The sequence below is a fragment of the Schistocerca nitens genome, chromosome 8 (genome assembly GCF_023898315.1).
Source record: "Schistocerca nitens isolate TAMUIC-IGC-003100 chromosome 8, iqSchNite1.1, whole genome shotgun sequence".
Classification (NCBI taxonomy): domain Eukaryota; kingdom Metazoa; phylum Arthropoda; class Insecta; order Orthoptera; family Acrididae; genus Schistocerca; species Schistocerca nitens.
In genome coordinates, this window is record NC_064621.1 from 244,899,088 (window position 1) to 244,917,598 (window position 18,511).

The 18,511-nt window shown below is 44.3% G+C and overlaps 1 protein-coding gene across 1 annotated transcript in view; it reads left to right on the forward strand.

The window, feature by feature from the left end:
• The first annotated feature begins 227 nt into the window (after window positions 1-227).
• LOC126198879 (probable 4-coumarate--CoA ligase 1) overlaps window positions 228-18,511 on the forward strand; it is a 143,361-nt gene continuing 125,077 nt past the window's right edge. Inside the window, exon 1 of the mRNA XM_049935483.1 lies at window positions 228-454. The gene's annotated coding sequence lies outside the window, so the exon portion shown is untranslated. The remainder of the gene's footprint in view (window positions 455-18,511) is intronic.

Sequence of the window (18,511 nt, forward strand, 5' to 3'; positions counted from 1 at the left end):
GCCGAAGTGCAAAAGTCAATGCACATAAGTCTGAAAAAGTTTCAAGCTCGCTATTTAAAATTGTGCTGGTAAAAACAAAAGCAAAAAAGAAACAAGATCTTCGAGATAAGGAAGCAAAGACAAAAGAAAGACATAAGAAGCTTAAGGAAGAATCTGTGATAAGAATGCTCCTTGACGGCATTTGTCCTCGCGCCTGGCTGGCAAGAGCAGCTGTGAAGGCAGTCGTATCTTCGTAAACTCTGCTCCTCAGATAACACTGTATCACTGACGCCTTCGGACGTGCGCTGGACCACTAACCTTCGCTCTTGGCTCAGCACTCTGACGCCGCAGCATTGTTGCCTGGGAGTGGGTGGGTCACATCATTGGTGTCAGACGTGGCTGCTATCACAGGAGTTTGGTGGTAGTGAAGCTACGTCTATAGCGCCGTTTAGCAGTACCAGCACAACCTGTTGTGGTGAGTGAACCTTTTTGTACATTGAAGACCTCTGTTTTACGTTTGTATACTTGCTTTGGGGCATGTCAATTCACAGAGACATCAGTGGCTCCCTTAAACTGTTTTCTGTTAAACCACAAAAGACTGGTTTTCTCGCCGTCTGAAGGGAATTTATCCAGCACCAGTTCGGCACAAATTTTGTAGAAAAAGAAGACTGCAATTAAACCACCTAGGGTCCTACCACTACCAAAGACAACAGGTGGAATTATTCCGTTCATAGTTCCAGCCCTTGCAGCTCTGTCGGCGGTAGGTTCACTTACACGTGGGGCTGCAGCTGTAGCCAAAACGGTCAAAAACGCACAGAATGCACAAGCGCAACTAGAGGAAGCCAGAAGACATAATCGGGCCATGGAAGCAGCAGCTATCGGAAAGGGTCTCTACTTGAAACCATACAGGAAAGGACTAGGCCGCTTCACAAATAAAAAAAGTCCTGCAAATACAGTACAATATTTCGATTCATTTGGGGATTTACAGCAGCCTGAAGAATTACAACGGTACTTCACCAGCAAAAGAAGTATTTTCTACAATTTCCGGCGATATCAGGACTTTAACACATACCTGTGTGGGCATCTCTGCGTTATGTACCTCATCACAGCCATGGAAAATTAGCTTTTGCCTGTATCAGCGAACCTCTGGAATGCGCGCTATATTTAGACCGAGCGGTGAGAAGTCTGGAATGCGCGATTTCTCCTCTCCTCGTAAGAGCCGGTGTGCGAACATCCACACATATAAAAGAGTCATCACTGAACGCACGCCCATCATTTCACGTTTAGATGCAATGTCGTACACTCTGACTTTAAAAGAGAGAGGATCAGTATTACGTGCAAATTACTCTCCGCCGATTGATTTAAGTTCAGGGGACTGGAGTACTGCACTGAATGGTCTGGAGACGTATAACAGCATTCCAAATATCACAAAAAGCAACAATAAACTGAATCTGGAAATCGACCATCGGAAGGAGATTCTACAAATACAACCTGGTGCCTACGATATTGGTGATTTAAACAAAGTCTTAAAACAGTCAGGAAAAGGTATTGAACTACGCACAAACATTAATACCCTTAAATCTGAAATACAGACAGAGAGTGCTATAATATGCATCCTGGCTCCATCCCTCTGCAATGCCGAAATCTGCTGAACAGAATTCTTGTACTTATTCCACCTACACTCCTCCATTATCATACTCTTCCATACGTGATGTAGTGAACTGTGGCTACCGTCCTCCATCGAATGTCTACATGTAATGCAGCTATTGAAAGCTGCTCTATCCTTCACATTCATCTCGATGATCGAACGCATGACGATGGTTTGACAACGACAGCTCAGCAAAGACTGAATGTGCACTGCCAATTCCAGTCTATCTTGGATAATGGTACTCAGCTGACGTCAAGACAGCGTCCTCTGTGTACCAAGCCATGTGGTGGATACACTGGGTGCAGCCATCTTGACGTCACTGTCGCCATCTTGGATGACGTCACTGTGGCAACTTCTGATGGCACGGATATGAACTAAGTCAGTTGCAGTCCAGACTCAGTGGCGAACACATCTGCTTGAAATTGGTTAAATAATAAGGACAAGTACATTTTTCCTTCCATTTTCCTAGGTGTGACGCATTATCATCTTGGAATTTGAACTTCCTGCCATTTCCTGGGGGGGGGGGGGGGGGGTTAGGTTAGTGGAGGTAGCACAATTGACCTTCTTCCCGCCAAAATACGCCATCTTGGATGACATCAAGGTGGCGCTCTCTGCTGGCGACGATATCAGCTAAGCCAGTTGGGGTCTAGAGCTCGTGGAGAACACACATGCTTGAAACTGGTTACATAATAAAGACAAGTCCCTTTTTCCCGCCATTTTTCTTGGCGTGGCGCATTATCATGTTGGAATATGAACTTCTCGTCATTTTTCTGGGCCAGGGGGGAGTGGCACTTTCCCGCCAAAATTCAAGCTTCCCGCCAAAATCCGCCATCTTGGATGACGTCATCGCTGTCATCTTGGATAACGATACTTTGGGGTAGAAACGGTGTAGTTCCAATACTCACTTTATGCAATTTTTAATGCCTTTCATCACAAAGGTGAAACGTATCATACACTTGTCAAAAAATTGCATAACAGAAATATGACATTCAGTGAGCATTACTCTCAGCAGTCAGTGCATACTTGCTGTGCATGTTCTGAACACAAAAATGTCTTATAGCTGCGGCATCTGCACTTAGTGTACTGGTTTTCTGAATGACCGCATTCGCAGCACCTTTGTCTTTTTGAGCTTGTGTCCCCTACTACAGGCTGGACAGCGCCTGCATCTGGAAAAAGATTCTGAATATCTTGTCTGAGATTTCTTGGCAACGACAAGCACTGAGAACGTTGACGCAAGTGATCGTAAGCTAGATTACGTGCCAGAAGTTTCAGAAACTCACTGCGCCTGGTGCTGCTGTTATTTGAATTTATATCTGCAATGTTCATCATGGCATAAAAGATCACCATTGACCATTGTTGGTTTTTCTTGACACATTGTAAATGCTGCATAGCGGATCGACAGTATCAACTCCTGATTTGGTTCCATTATAAAATGTTATCGTTTGTGGCTTTTTCTTATCGCCAGAACTGGCATCAGTTGCGTTATCGTGATGCATTGTGGATAGTATCTGAACCGTCTTGTTTTTCTTGGCGACATATGACATTAGAGTTGAGTTTTTCTGAAACACAAACAATGTTGTTCTTATTTCCCTGTTTCTTGTTTGCTTAAACTCTGGCGGAATCTCAGGTTTATTCTTCCTCATGGTTCCAACCAGAGGAAGATTCTACTGAAGCAAGTAATCAGCTAATTCTAATGGTGTGAACCAATTGTCTACAGTTATACTATGTCCAGTTCCTGAGATCTCATTAGTGAAACGTTTTCACAACAAAAAATGTTCAAATGCGTGTGAATTTCTAAGGGACCAAACTGCTGAGGTCATCGGTCCCTGCTCTTACACGCTACTTAAACTAACTTAAAGTAACTTATGCTAAGAACAACACACACACCCATGCCCGAGGGAGGACTCGAACCTCCGGCGAGATGATTGGAAATTTGTGGTAAGGTCTTATGGGACCAAACGTCTGAGGTTATCGGTCCCTAAGCTTACACACTACTTAATCTAACTTAAACTAACTCACGCTAAGGACGACACACACACCCATGCCCGAGGGAGGAACCGAACCTCCGACGGGGGGAAGCCGCACGGTTTCACATCTGTTGGTTTGTTTCTAATTACAAATGGCCCTGTAGGCTGCTTACCAGAGTAAATTTCCAGGTTGGCTGCGTAATACATCCTAGCATCCACCAAAGCAAATATTTTCAGCCCATACTTACTTGGTTTGCTAGGATGTACTGTCTGAAGAAACACTTGCCTCTGAAAGCATCCAGCTTTTCATCAATAGTACAGTACTCCCCAAAAGAATAAGCATTTTCACAATTTTCCACAAAGGAAGAAAACACCTCACATATGGCGGAAGATTTATCCAACTTCTTCGTTTCCTCTCAGATATCCTTGTTTCCGAACCTCAAGCAATACGATAGGAATCTAAATCGTTTTTCAGTCATTATCAAACGACATAACTCAATTCCGATTTTATTGCCTGCCCAAATATCTTGGGTGTTAGTATGGTTATCTTTACTCGCAGCACATAAATACAATTTTCCTGAAACAGCTTTTACTTCAGATATGCCTGTCAGTTGAGCATCCCTTTATCTGGAATAATTTTTGGGTACTTCATAAATCTTTTTATTTGAGTGAACAAGAATACTAGAAAGTATATCACCATCGAAAAATAATTCCCTACATTCCATCGGTGTTCTGGCATTCTTTGATGTGTCGGCAGCTGGGCCAACACCTTGTAGATAGAGGTGGCTTAAAGGGCACGCGAGACTAACGCAGACGGGCGTGAAGTACTGGAACAGGATACGTAATTAATGCTATGAAGAAAAGAACGGAGCTTCTCATATACTTATCTTTAATGTCTTCTTGTACATCTCTATGGTGAACACAAGTGAGACTCTAATTACAATCACTGTAAGGCTAATGGCGCCTTGCTAGTTCGTAGCCATTAACTTAGCTGAAGGCTATTCTGTCTCTCGGCTAATGAGAGAGAAAGGCTTCGTACGTCTAGTCGCTAGCTCTGTCGTCCGTACAACTGGGCTGAGTTCGAGTCAGTCTCTCGAGACCTGCCTTGTGGTGGCGCTAGGTTTGCGATCACACAGTGGCGACACGCGGGTCCGACATGTACTACAGGACCGCGGCCGATTTAAGCTACCACCTAGCACGTGTGGTGTCTGGCAGTGACACCACATTCTTAGCGGTTCCTTTCACTTCTGGTAAATTAGTAACAACGTTTGTCGTAGAATACTAACATTTTTGGGGGGACTCACTTTTGACCATTTTCTGGATGTGCTTCTTCCTACAAAACATTCATCAACATATTCGTCACTGTCACTCTGACTGGAGTCCACGTCTTGCTCAGTGTTCGAATCTTCTTCTCTTATTTCCACATTGTCTTCTTCCACATGACTATAAATATCAAACTCATCATCCGATTCATCATTTTCCTCGAACAACAGTCGGAGTACAATTTCCCTATCACGTTCATTTGCCAAATTGTAGGTCTTCTGCGAAGTTATGTTGGATCTGAAGGTAAAAAAATATCTGTTAGCAACAGCTGCTACTAACAATTATTATAAACTACTACATTACATAAAAAATTTAATATATACCTCCAGTAACGGCAAAGGTCGCGTGGCATCTGGTAGATTCCAGCGATGCAGCTCCGGAAACACTCTCTTCCCTCCAACACTGTACGACGACTAATGCGATATTGATGAGCTGAAAACGTCTGTATTTAGTTAACTGAAAGGTAGATGGCACCACACGTCGGCCAGTGTATCGGTTGAACAACAGTGAGTTAATGAAGTGTAGCTGGCATCTGTCAGACGACGCGCGACCACTCCAGGCTAAATCATAGAGAGAAACCCAGTAATGGATCGACGGGGGGTGGGGTCTTTAAGTAACGGATATTAAGAACAGCTGGTTAACATTACAAAAAAAAACGTAAAAACACACAGTTAAGGTCAGGACATCGTTGTTGTTGCGGTATTCAGTCCAGAGACTGGTTTGATGCAGCTCTCCATGCTACTCTGTCCTGTGCAAGCTTCTTCATCTCCCAGTACCTACTGCAACCTACATCCTTCTGAATCTGCTTAGTGGATTCATCTCTTGGTCTTCCTCTACGATTTTTACCCTCCACACTGCCCTCCAATACTAAAGTGGTTATCCCTTTATGCCTCAGAACATGTCCTACCAACCGCTCCCTTCTTAGAGGTAAGTTGTGCCACAAATTTCTCTTCTCCCCAATTTTATTCAATATCTCATCATTAGTTATGTGATCTACCCATCTAATCTTTGACATTTTCTGTAGCACCACATTTCAAAAGCAAACTATTTATCGTCCACGTTTCACTTCCATACGTGGCTACACTCCATACAAATACTTCCAGAAACGACTTACTGATACTTAATCTGTACTCAATGTTAATAAATTTCTCTTCTTCAGAAACGCTTTCCTTGCCATTGCCAATCTACATTTTATACCCTCTCTTCTTCTACTATCATCAGTTACTTTGCTCCCCAAATAGCAAAACTCATTTACTACTTTCAGTGTCTCATATCCTAATCTAATTCCCTCAGCATCATCCGATTTCATTCGACTTCATTCCATTATCCTCGTTTTGTTTTTGTTGATGTTCATTTTATACCCTCCTTTCAAGACACTGTGCATTCCGTTCAACTGCTCTTGCAGCTCCTTTGCTGTCTCTGACAGAATTACAATATCATCGGCGAACCTCAAAGTTTTTATTTCTTCTCCATGGATTTTAATTCCTACTCCGAATTTTTCTTTTGTTTCCGTTACTGTTGCTCAGTATACAGATTGAATAACATTGGGGATAGGCTACAACCCTGTCTCACTCCCTTCCCCACCACCGCTTCCCTTTCATGCCCCTCGACTCTTATAACTGTCATCTTGATTCTGTAAAAATTGTAAATAGCCTTTCGCTCCCTGAATTTTACCCCTGCCACCTTCAAAATTTGAAAGACAGTATTCGAGTCAACATTGTCAAAAGCTTTCTCTAAGTCTAAAAATGCTAGAAACGTAGGTTTGCTTTTCCTTAATCTGCCTTCTGAGATAAGTCGTAGGGTCAGTATTGCCTCACGTGTTCCAACATTTCTACAGAATCCAAACTGATCTTCCCCAAGGTCGGATTCTACCAGTTTTTCCAAGAATTCGCGTTAGTATTTTGCAGCTGTGACTAATTAAACTGATAGTTCGGTAATTTTCACATCTGTCAACACCTGCTTTCTTTGGGATTGGAATTATTATATTCTTCTTGAAGTCTGAGGGTATTTCATCTGTCTCATACATCTTGCTCACCAGTTGGTAGAGTTTTGTCAGGGCTGGCTCTCCCAAGGCTATCAGTAGTTCTAATGGAATGCTGTCTACTCCCGGGCCTTGTTTCAATTTAGGTCTTTCAGTGCTCTGTCAAACTCTTTACGCAGTATCATATCTCCCATTTCATCTTCGTCTAGATCCTCTTCCATTTCCATAATATTGCCCTCAAGTACATCGCGCTTGTACAGACTCTCTGTATACTCCTTCCACCTTCCACATTTGTCCTCTAGCCAACCCTGCTTAGCCATTTTTGCTTAGATCGGCGAAGGAGAAAAGAGACCCACTTGCAATGTCGGGAATATACCGTATACCATGCACATGCGGAAAAGTTTATGTCGGAATGACTGGACGATCAATTAACACCAGGATCAAAGAGCATAAGTGACATTGCAGGTTGGGGCAGGTGGAGAAATCGGCCGTGGCAGAGCACGCACTGAATGAGACCGACCACGTAATAAAATTCGCCGACACGGAAGTTCTGGCTGTAGAGAAGCACTATCACACGCGCTTGTTTAGAGAAGCTGTAGAAATACAAAAACACGCGAACAGTTTGAACAAGAAAGAGGAAAGCCTTAAGGTCAACGGATCCTGGCTTCCCGTACTGCAGCGAACGACCGTCGCAGGTAGCAAGAGGAGAACCGCACCGGAAATGACCGCGGAGAAGCCCTCGGACGTTGGCGCGCCAGGTACATATAGCCTGCGGCCGCGAGCTCGGCTCCAGTTCACCACTGGCAATGGAGGATGAATCTTTGACAATGCCAGCCACTCGTGCTGGCGAAACGTCAGAAAAATCATTAGATGAACGTCGGCCGAAGAACCCGAGACAGAAACCAATAGGCAGTTTGTCTTCAGTATTTGTACCATGATAGTACTTACTTCTCTAGCTTTCTCACAAGTGCATATGGTATATTGTCCTGTTAACTGATACCACTACTGACAAGGGAACCTCCCCATCGCACCCCCCTCAGATTTAGATATAAGTTGGCACACTGGATAGGCCCTGAAAAACTGAACACAGATCAATCGAGAAAACAGGAGGAAGTTGTGTGGAACTATGAAAAAATAAGAAAAATATACAAACTGAGTAGTCCATGCGCAAGATAGGCAACATCAAGGTTAATTGAGCTCAGGAGCGCCGTGGTCCCGTGGTTAGCGTAAACAGCTGCGGAACGAGAGGTCCTTGGTTCAAGTCTTCTCTCCCGTGAAAAGTTTAATTTCTTTATTTTCGCAAAGTTATGACCTGTCCGTTCGTTCATTGACGTCTGTGTTCACTGTAATAAGTTTAGTATCTGTGTTTTGCGACCGCACCGGTAAACCGTGCGATTAGTAGACGAAAGGACGTGCCTCTCCAATGGAAACCGAAAATATTTGATCGCAAGGTCATAGGTCAACCGATTCCTCCACAGGAAAACGCGTCTGATATATTCTACACGACACTGGTGACGGCATGTGCGTCACATGACAGGAATATGTTGTCAACCCACCTAACTTGTACACTTGGCGAATGGGTAAAAAGATTCTTCTACCTTACCCGATTTCGGTTTTCTTGTGGATGTGATAATCACTCTCAAAAAAGTAATGAAAACATAAGAGTTTGTCACAAACTGAAAATAAAAAATTAAACTTTTCACTCGAGGGAAGACTTGAACCAAGGACCTCTCGTTCCGTACCTGCTCACGCTAACCACGGGACCACGGCGCTCCTGAGCTCACATTAACCTTGATGTTGCATATCTTGCGCGTGGACTACTCAGTTTGTATATTTTGCTTATTTTTTCGTAGTTCCACACAACTTCTTCCTGTTTTCTCGATTGATGTGTGTTCAGTTTTTCAAAGCCTATCCACTGTGCCAACTTATAACTAAATCTGATGGGGGTGCGATGGGGAGTTTCCCTTGTGAGTGCACTCTAAATGTACTGTGTAGCCTCACTATACTGGAATTTGTTACGTATTGTAACCTCTGAGATTTATCCATTTTCAAATAATGAGATGAGAGCTAAACTGCATTTAATCTTGTATGTATTTTCGTTCGTTTTGTACCTCTTTATAATTTCTTAACATATTTCTCAGCACTATATTTATCTGTGTTTGCACCTCAAGGTTTTCAGTAGAGTAGCTGATGGTCATATGTGCATTTCATGAATTATTGGACGGCTGTTAACAGTCAGCTAACAAAAATATCTCTTAGATATTTTAGCGTATATAGGAGTTTTCGAAGGAGGGAGGGGGTGACGGAAGTTCCTTTCCTTAAGAGGTAGATCACCAGCAGAAGCTGTATGGGTTGTGCTAATCCCGATGTTGCTGCCCAGCATCAACTGAAGAGCAAATCATGCCGCTCTCATTCAACCGTCGGAGGCAGGGGCGTTGTTTTCTCGACAACCAGAAGTGTTGCTAACGAGTTACCATTGGACATGAGATTGATGATTTATGTGTGGGAGACAAGAAACAGAGTTCGTAGACGCCAGGAAGCATTCATAGAGCAGTGTAAGGAAGTGCAGGGTAACGCAATTCTCACTGAGGTACAACGTGAATACAAGGAATTGTGACTGTCATAACGCAAACTTATAGTTCGGCTGACGCAAATCACTGACATCATACCGTAGACGTTAATTCGTAGGAAAAGAGAGTGGCTGGACGCAGGAGGGAAAATCTTAAGAACGGTATTTGGGGCAGCAGATGACGAGATATCCAGTAGCTGAATAACATGGTTAGGCAAGTGCAAACGTTACAGACACTACCAAAGCTATAGTAAGGTGGCATACGACGCAGTTTTCAAACTTAGAGCAAGACATTCTGAACACCAGGATGGTATGAGAGTTAACCATAGGGTTAGCTCAATACACCCAACATATAAGTGAAACAGTGACTTAGATGAAATACGAAAACAACTGAGCTTAGTGGATAGCAAACTAGGAGTGGCTAGACTCTTATAGCATTGGCAGATCGACTCAATAATGCAAGAGTTGATGTAGTGTTACTACGGGAAGCAGTCCACCACAACGTAAACCGACAGTTAAGTTCGATATTACTCCCGGCACAACACCTCTTGACAGGGACACAACTAACAGATAAGGAATTCGCTACAGAGCTCGAGACGCGGCAGAAGTGTCAGAGTAAAACATCAATGTTTTATGACGTAGAAAATGTTGAAGTAAATATGGACAGAGCGAAGTTCGACTACCAGTGGTAGGGATGAACGCGTAGTATCGATGTTACACGGTTGACCCTCATCCTGCGATACGAGCAGTCGTGGGAAAATGGGTACAAGTAAGGACGAGAGAGGTGTTAATTATTTCTCAGCATGGACACGCTCACGCTCTTGTGTCAATAAGGGACCTACAGAGAAGGGTAGACTGATTGATGAACGTAAGAGATGCAGCTGTTTTTGGGGAAAACAAAGGCAACGGAATATTGGAAAGAAATATCGGCATTACGGCTTCATTATCAAAATATAGGAGCATATTGGAAGTATCCAGTATCTGCACCAGAAACTTCAACTATGAACTTCTGCAGTGTATGAGAACCTCAGGGCATTGCAAAGAAAGAGTTAAGTATAATGATATTTTGACGAACGGTGAAACTTGTGAGAGAGCGGTGACGAACTTTTGCATCCCAGCTACGCTTCTTGGTACGACTGTACTCCATTCACTCCCTCGGCATTGTATTGGCCAGAGAAACCGTCTGAAGTATTACCAACACAGAACCTTACATTCTTTGACAACACCCTGAATCCTGATCTCGTACATCCTGTAGACACATTGAAAGCCTCTTAGCAGGCCAAAATATCCATGGGATAAATGTTACAGTATATTCAACAATACCAGGAGAACCGACGCCGAGACGTGCTAACTACAAGCTTTGTCACCACTAGATTTGCCGAGCGAGGTGGTGCAGTGGTTAGCACACTGGACCCGCATTCGGGAGGACGACGGTTCAAACCCGCGCCTGGCCATCCTGATTTAGGTTGTCCGTGATTTCCCTAAAATCGCCTCAGGCAAATGTCCGGATGGTTCCTTTGAAAGGGCACGGACGACTTCCTTCCCCATCCCTTCCTGATCCGATGGGACCGATGACCTCGCTGTTTGGTCCGCTTTCTCGAAGTAACCAATCAGCCAACCACTAATTTGCCATATTACTGATAGCAATATGCGTACTTTACTTTTGTCTCAAATGTGGACGTTTCCGTCCTCCAGACCCATCAACACATCAGATACCTAACGAATGGTTAGCCAGTGTAAACCAAGAAATTTAGAATAAGAAAATCGTAATTTAGTAAAACTTGTACCAAGAAAATAAGGATAATGGGACGTAAATGAAAAATAAGCTCACCAAACCAAAAGTCTAGGATAATAATAATACAGAATTAAGAAACGACCCATGTATGCCAGCTCCCAAGAGAGAAAGAGTGTAGAGGATAAACAGGGGTAAAATTCGAGACTAATTTCTTGATACAGGGGAGGAATGTTACACAGTAGAATAGTTTCATAGGGCAGCATTAACATTTTGTTAAAGGTCTCTCACTTGAGCTCGGAACTGAAGATATTATTTCGACAGGGCGTGGCATCAGTGCAACAGACCTCGGAACGGGGCGGACAGAAACGCAAGCACCAACGTGACACTTAACAGGGAGGGCACAGTGAGGTAACAATATGTAAGCTCACCGACGGAGCACCATTACAAAATAAGCCAGCACGGCACGGGGATTCAATGACGAGTCACCAGCACTCCCTCACCGGATGTGTGCTCGCATCTGGCTGCCGATTGTAACTCTGAAGAAAGTCATACCTTTATAATCTCTGCCTGATTAATAAGTGTTATTACAGATAACACTCTATCACTGATAACACCGGACGTACGCTGGACCACTCACCCCACTCTACGCTGGACCTCATAATCATTTGGCGACCACCGCATTCTGACGCCGCAACATTGGTGCCAAGGAGTGGCCCGGTAGCAACGATACCTTAAACACACAATCACTTTCTGTCATGGGGCTACTGGACGCCTAAATTTTGGATTTCTCTTCGTAATTCTTGTTTGTATCTTGATGTTGTTGTGGTCTTCAGTCCTGAGACTGGCTTGATGCCGCTCTCCATGCTACTCTATCCTGTGCAAGCTTCTTCATCTCCCAGTACTTACTGCAAGCTACATCCTTCTGAATCTGCTTAGTGTATTCATCTCTTGGTCCCCCTCTACGATTTTTACCCTCCACACTGTCCTCCAATGCTAAATTTGTGATCCCCTGATGCCTCAGAACATGTCCTACCAGCCGGTCCCTTCCTCTTGTCACGTTGTGCCACAAACCCCTCCCCAATTCTATTCAATACCTCCTCATTAGTTATGTGATCTACCCATCTAATCTTTAGCATCCTTCTGTAGCACCACATTTCGAAAGCTTCTATTCTCTTCTTGTTCAAACTATTTATCGTCCAACTTTCACTTCCATACATGGCTACACTCCATACAAATACTTTCAGAAACGACTTCCTGACACTTAAATCTATACTCGATGTTAACAAATTTCCCTTCTTCAGAAACGCTTTCCTTGTCATTGACAGTCTACATTTTATATCCTCTCTACTTCGACCATCATCAGTTATTTTGCTCCCCAAATTGCAAAACTCCTTTACTTCTTTAAGTGTCTCATTTCCTAATCTAATTCCCTCAGCATCACCCGACTTAATTCGACTACATTCCATTATCCTCGTTTTCCTTTTGTTGATGTTCATCTTATATCTTCCTTTCAACACACTGTCCATTCCGTTCAACTGCTCTTCCAAGTCCTTTGCTGTGTCTGACAGAATTACAATGTCATCTGCGAACCTCGAATGTTTTATTTCTTCTCCATGGATTTTAATACCTACTCCGAATATTTCTTTTGTTTCCTTTACTGCTTGCTCAATATACAGATTGAATAATATCGGGGAGAGACTAAAACCCTGTCTCACTCCCTTCCCAACCACTGCTTGCCTTTCGTGCCCCTCGACTCTTATACCTGCCATCTGGTTTCTGTACAAATTGTAAAAAGCCTTTCGCTCCCTGTATTTGCCCCTGCCACCTTTAGAATTTGAAAGAGAGTATTCCAGTCAACATTGTCAAAAGCTTTCTCTAAGTCTACAAATGCTAGAAACGTAGGTTTGCCTTTCCTTAATCTTTCTTCTAAGATAAGTCGTAAGGTCAGTATTGCCTCATGTGTTCCAACATTTCTACTGAATGCAAACTGATCTTCCCCGAGGTCGGCTTCCACCAGTTTTTCCATTTGTCTGTAAAGAATTCGTTTTAGTATTTTGCAGCCGTGACTTATTAAACTGATAGTTCGGTAATTTTCACATCTGCCAACACTAGCTTTCTTTGGGATTGGAATTATTATATTCATCTTGAACTCTGAGGGTATTTCGCCAGTCTCATACATCTTGCTCACCAGATGGTCGAGTTTTGTCAGGACTGGCTCTCCCAAGGCCGTCAGTAGTTCTAATGGAATGGTCTACTCCCGGGTCCTTGTTTCGACTCAGGTCTTTCAGTGCTCTGTCAAACTCTTCAAGCAGTATCATATCTCCCATTTCATCTTCATCCACATCCTCTTCCATTTCCAGTCTGTATATTATGAGATAAAAAAGCTGTTGTTTGGATACACGAGGGTTGGAACTTAAATAGTGGCAACTTTTTATTCACAACCGATACAAAGAAGTTACATGTTTGCACCTATTAATGTCCTTCAAAGTCGTCACCAGCGTTGTATAGAACCCGTTGCCAGCGATGTGGAAGGCGTAGTAATGAGCCTGTTCTGTTGATGGTGCGAATGAAGCGATCTACTGCCTGTCGAATCTCTGGAATAGTTCTGAAGCGAATGGCACGAAGTGGTTTCTTCATCTTCGGAGTCAAATCAAAGTCACAAGGACTTAAGTCCGAGGAGTATGGTGGATGGTACAGTACTTCCCAGTCCCATCGACCGAACAGAGCAGCCACAGTTTGCGCTGTATGTGCCCGCGCATTGTCGTGCAAAATGATTCGTGCGTTGCGCAGAAAGTGTCGCCGCTTCTTTCGCGAAGCTGGTCGCAGGTGATGCTCCAAAAACGAACAGTAATACTCTGCATTGACGGTTTGCCGTGGAGGAACGTAATGCGTTAGGATAACACCATCACAGTCGTACACGAGAATCACCATAACTTTGAACCGCTCCATTCGCACCATCAACGGAACAGGCTCTGCTAATGGTATACTATGCCTTCCACATCGCTGGCAACGCGCTCTAAACCACGCTTGTGACTACTTTGAAGGACAGTAACAGGTGCAAACATGTAACTCTTTTGTATCGGTTGTGAATAAATACTTGTCACTACTTAAATTCCAACCCCTCGTATTTGAAAAAAGGTTATTCTTCCTCTTCCAGCTCCTTGTAAACAGTGTGAAACTCTACTTCAGAATCTGAATGTTTTAATTTTCTTGGTACCCAAACTAAGACATTGGAGTAGCTAAGTAATTTTGATTGTTTAAAAATTTGAATGTAATCCCTTTGGGCCGGCCGGGGTGGCCGAGCGGTTCTAGGCGCTACAGTCTGGAACCGCGTGACAGCTACGGTCGCAGGTTCGAATCCTGCCTCGGGCATGGGTGTGTGTGATGTCCTTAGGTTAGTTAGGTTTAAGTAGTTCTAAGTTCTAGGGGACTGATAACCTAAGAAGTTGAGTCCCATAGTGCTCAGAGCCATTTGAATCATTTAATTCCTTGGGTCACAGGTCTTTTGTTTTCACTTTTGGTACCGTATTCCCTCACGACGTATATTTCCAGCATTCCCTTTCGTACAATTATTTATCCAGATGATAGTCACGGTTTGTTTTTACATCTACATCTACATTTATACTCCGCAAACCACCCAACGATGTGTGGCGGAGGGCACTTTACGTGCCACTGTCATTACCTCCTTTTTCTGTTCCAGTCGCGTATGGTTCGCGGGAAGAACGACTGTCTGGAAGCCTCCGTGCGCGCTCTAATCTCTCTAATTTTACATTCGTAATCTCCTCGGGAGGTATAAGTAGGGGCAAGCAATATATTCGATACCTCATCCAGAAACGCACCCTCTCGAAACCTGGACAACAAGCTACACCGCGATGCAGAGCGCCTCTCTTGCAGAGTCTGCCACTTGAGTTTGCTAAACATCTCCGTAACACTATCACGGTTACCAAATAGCCCTGTGACGAAACGCGTCGCTCTTCTTTGGATCTTCTCTGTCTCCTCCGTCAACCCGATCTGGTACGGATCCCACACTGATGAGCAATACTCGAGTATAGGTTGAACGAGTGTTTTGTAAGACACCTCCTTTGTTGATGGACTATGTTTTCTAAGGACTCTCCCACTGATTCTCAACCTGGTACCCGCCTTACCAACAAGTAATTTTATGTGATCATTCCACTTCAAATCGTTCCGCACGCATACTCCCAGATATTTTACAGAAGTAACTGCTACCAGTGTTTGTTTCGCTATCATATAATCATACAATAAAGGATCCTTCTTTCTATGTATTCGCAATACGTTACATTTATCTATGTTAAGGGTCAGTTGCCACTCCCTGCACCAAGTGCCTATCCGCTGCAGATCTTCCTGCATTTCGCTACAATTTTCGAATGCTGCAACTTCTCTGTATACTACAGCATCATCCGCGAAAAGCCCCATGGAACTTCCGACACTATCTACTAGGTCATTTATATATATTGTGAAAAGCAATGGTCCCATAACACTCCCCTGTGGCACGCCAGAGGTTACCTTAACGTCTGTAGACGTCTCTCCATTGATAACAACATGCTGCGTTCTGTTTGCTAAAAACTCTTCAATCCAGCCACATAGCTGGTCTGATATTCCGTAGGCTCTTACTTTGTTTATCAGGCGACAGTGCGGAACTGTATAGAACGCCTTCCGGAAGTCAAGGAAAATAGCATCTACCTGGGAGCCTGTATCAAATATTTTCTGGGTCTCATGAACAAATAAAGCGAGTTGGGTCTCACACGATCGCTGTTTCTGGAATCCATGTTGATTCCTACAGAGTAGATTCTGGGTTTCCAAAAACGACATGATACTCGAGCAAAAAACATGTTCTAAAATTCTACAACAGATCGACGTCAGAGATATAGGTCTATAGTTTTGCGCATCTGCTCGACGACCCTTCTTGAAGACTGGGACTACCTGTGCTCTTTTCCAATCATTCGGAACCTTCCGTTCCTCTAGAGACTTGCGGTACACAGCTGTTAGAAGGGGGGCAAGTTCTTTCGCGTACTCTGTGTAGAATCGAATTGGTATCCCGCCAGGTCCAGTGGACTTTCCTCTGTTGAGTGATTACAGTTGCTTTTCTATTCGTTCCTGCAGTGCGGTCTTCCTCTGTGAAACAGCTTTGGAAAAAGGTGTTTAGTATTTCAGCTTTATGCGTGTCATCCTCTGTTTCAATGCCATCATCATCCCGGAGTGTCTGGATATGCTGTTTCGAGCCACTTACTGATTTAACGTAAGACCAGAACTTCCTAGGATTTTCTGTCAAGTCGATACATAGAATTTTACTTTCGAATTCACTGAACGCTTCACGCATAGCCCTCCTTACGCTAACTTTGACATCGTTTAGCTTCTGTCTGTCTGAGAGGTTTTGGCCGCGTTTAAACTTGGAGTGAAGCTCTCTTTGCTTTCGCAGTAGTTTCCTAACTTTGTTGTTGAACCACGGTGGGTTTTTCCCGTCCCTCACAGTTTTACTCAGCACGTACCTGTCTAAAACGCATTTTACGATTGCCTTGAACTTTTTCCATAAACACTCAACATTGTCAGTGTCGGAACAGAAATTTTCGTTTTGATCTGTTAGGTAATCTGTAATCTGCCTTCTATTACTCTTGCTAAACAAATAAACCTTCCTCCCTTTTTTTATATTCCTTTTAACTTCCTTATTCAGGGATGCTGCAACGGCCTTATGATCACGGATTCCCTGTTCTGCACTTACAGAGTCGAAAAGTTCGGGTCTGTTTGTTATCAGTAGGTCCAAGATGTTATCTCCATGAGTCGGTTCTCTGTTTAATTGCTCGTGGTAATTTTCGGATAGTGCACTCAGTATAATGTCGCTCGATGCTCTGTCCCTACCACCCGTCCTAAACATCTGAGTGTCCCAGTCTATATCTGGTAAATTGAAATCTCCACCTAAGACTATAACATGCTGAGAAAATTTATGTGAAATGTATTCCAAATTTTCTCTCAGTTGTGCTGCCACTAATGCTGCTGAGTCGGGAGGTCGGTAAAAGGAGCCAACTATTAACCTAGCTCGGTTGTTGAGTGTAACCTCCACCCATAATAATTCACAGGAACTATCCACTTCTACTTCACAACACGATAAACTACTACTAACAGCGACGAACACGCCACCACCGGTTGCATGCAATCTATCTTTTCTAAACACCGTCTGTGCCTTTGTAAAAATTTCGGCACAATTTATCTCTGGCTTAAGCCAGCTTTCTGTACCTGTAACGGTTTCAGCTTCGGTGCTTTCTATCAGCGTTTGAAGTTCCGGTACTTTACCAATGCAGCTTCGACAGTTTACAATTACAATACCGATTGCTGCTTGGTCCCCGCATGTCCTGACTTTGCCCCGCACCCTTTGAGGCTGTTGCCCTTTCTGTACTTGCCCAAGGCCATCTAACCTAAAAAAAAACGCCCAGTCCACGCCACACAACCCCTGCTACCCGTGTAGCCGCTTGCTGCGTGTAGTGGACTCCTGACCTATCCAACGGAACCCGAAACCCCACCACCATATGGCGTAAGTCGAGGAATCTGCAGCCCACACGGTCGCAGAACCGTCTCAGCCTCTGATTCAGACCCTCCACTCGACTCTGTACCAAAGGTCCTCAGTCAGTCCTGTCGACGATGCTGCAGATGGTGAGCTCTGCTTTCATCCCGCTAGCGAGACTGGCAGTCTTCACCAAATCAGATAGCCGCCGGAAGCCAGAGAGGATTTCCTCCGTTCCATAGCGACACACATCATTGGTGCCGACATGAGCGACCACCTGCAGATGGGTGCACCCCGTACCCTTCATGGCATCTGGAAGGACCCTTTCCACATCTGGAACGACTCCCCCCGGTATGCACACGGAGTGCACATTGGTTATCTTCCCCTCTCTTGCTGCCATATCCCTAAGGGGCCCCATTACGCGCCTGACGTTGGAGCTCCCAACTACCAGTAAGCCCACCCTCTGCGACCGCCCAGATCTTGCAGACTGAGGGGCAACCTCTGGAACAGGACAAGCAGCCATGTCCGGCCGAAGATCAGTATCAGCCTGGGACAGAGCCTGAAACCGGTTCGTCAGACAAACTGGAGAGGCCTTCCGTTCAGCCCTCCGGAATGTCTTTCGCCCCCTGCCACACCTCGAGATGACCTCCCACTCTGCCACAGGTGAGGGATCAGCCTCAATGTGGGCAGTATCCCGGGCAGCCACAGTCGTAGTCCGATCGGGGGATGCATGGGAGGAGCTGGCCGTCCCCGACAAACCCCCATCCGGACCCCCACAGTGATGCCCATTGGCAA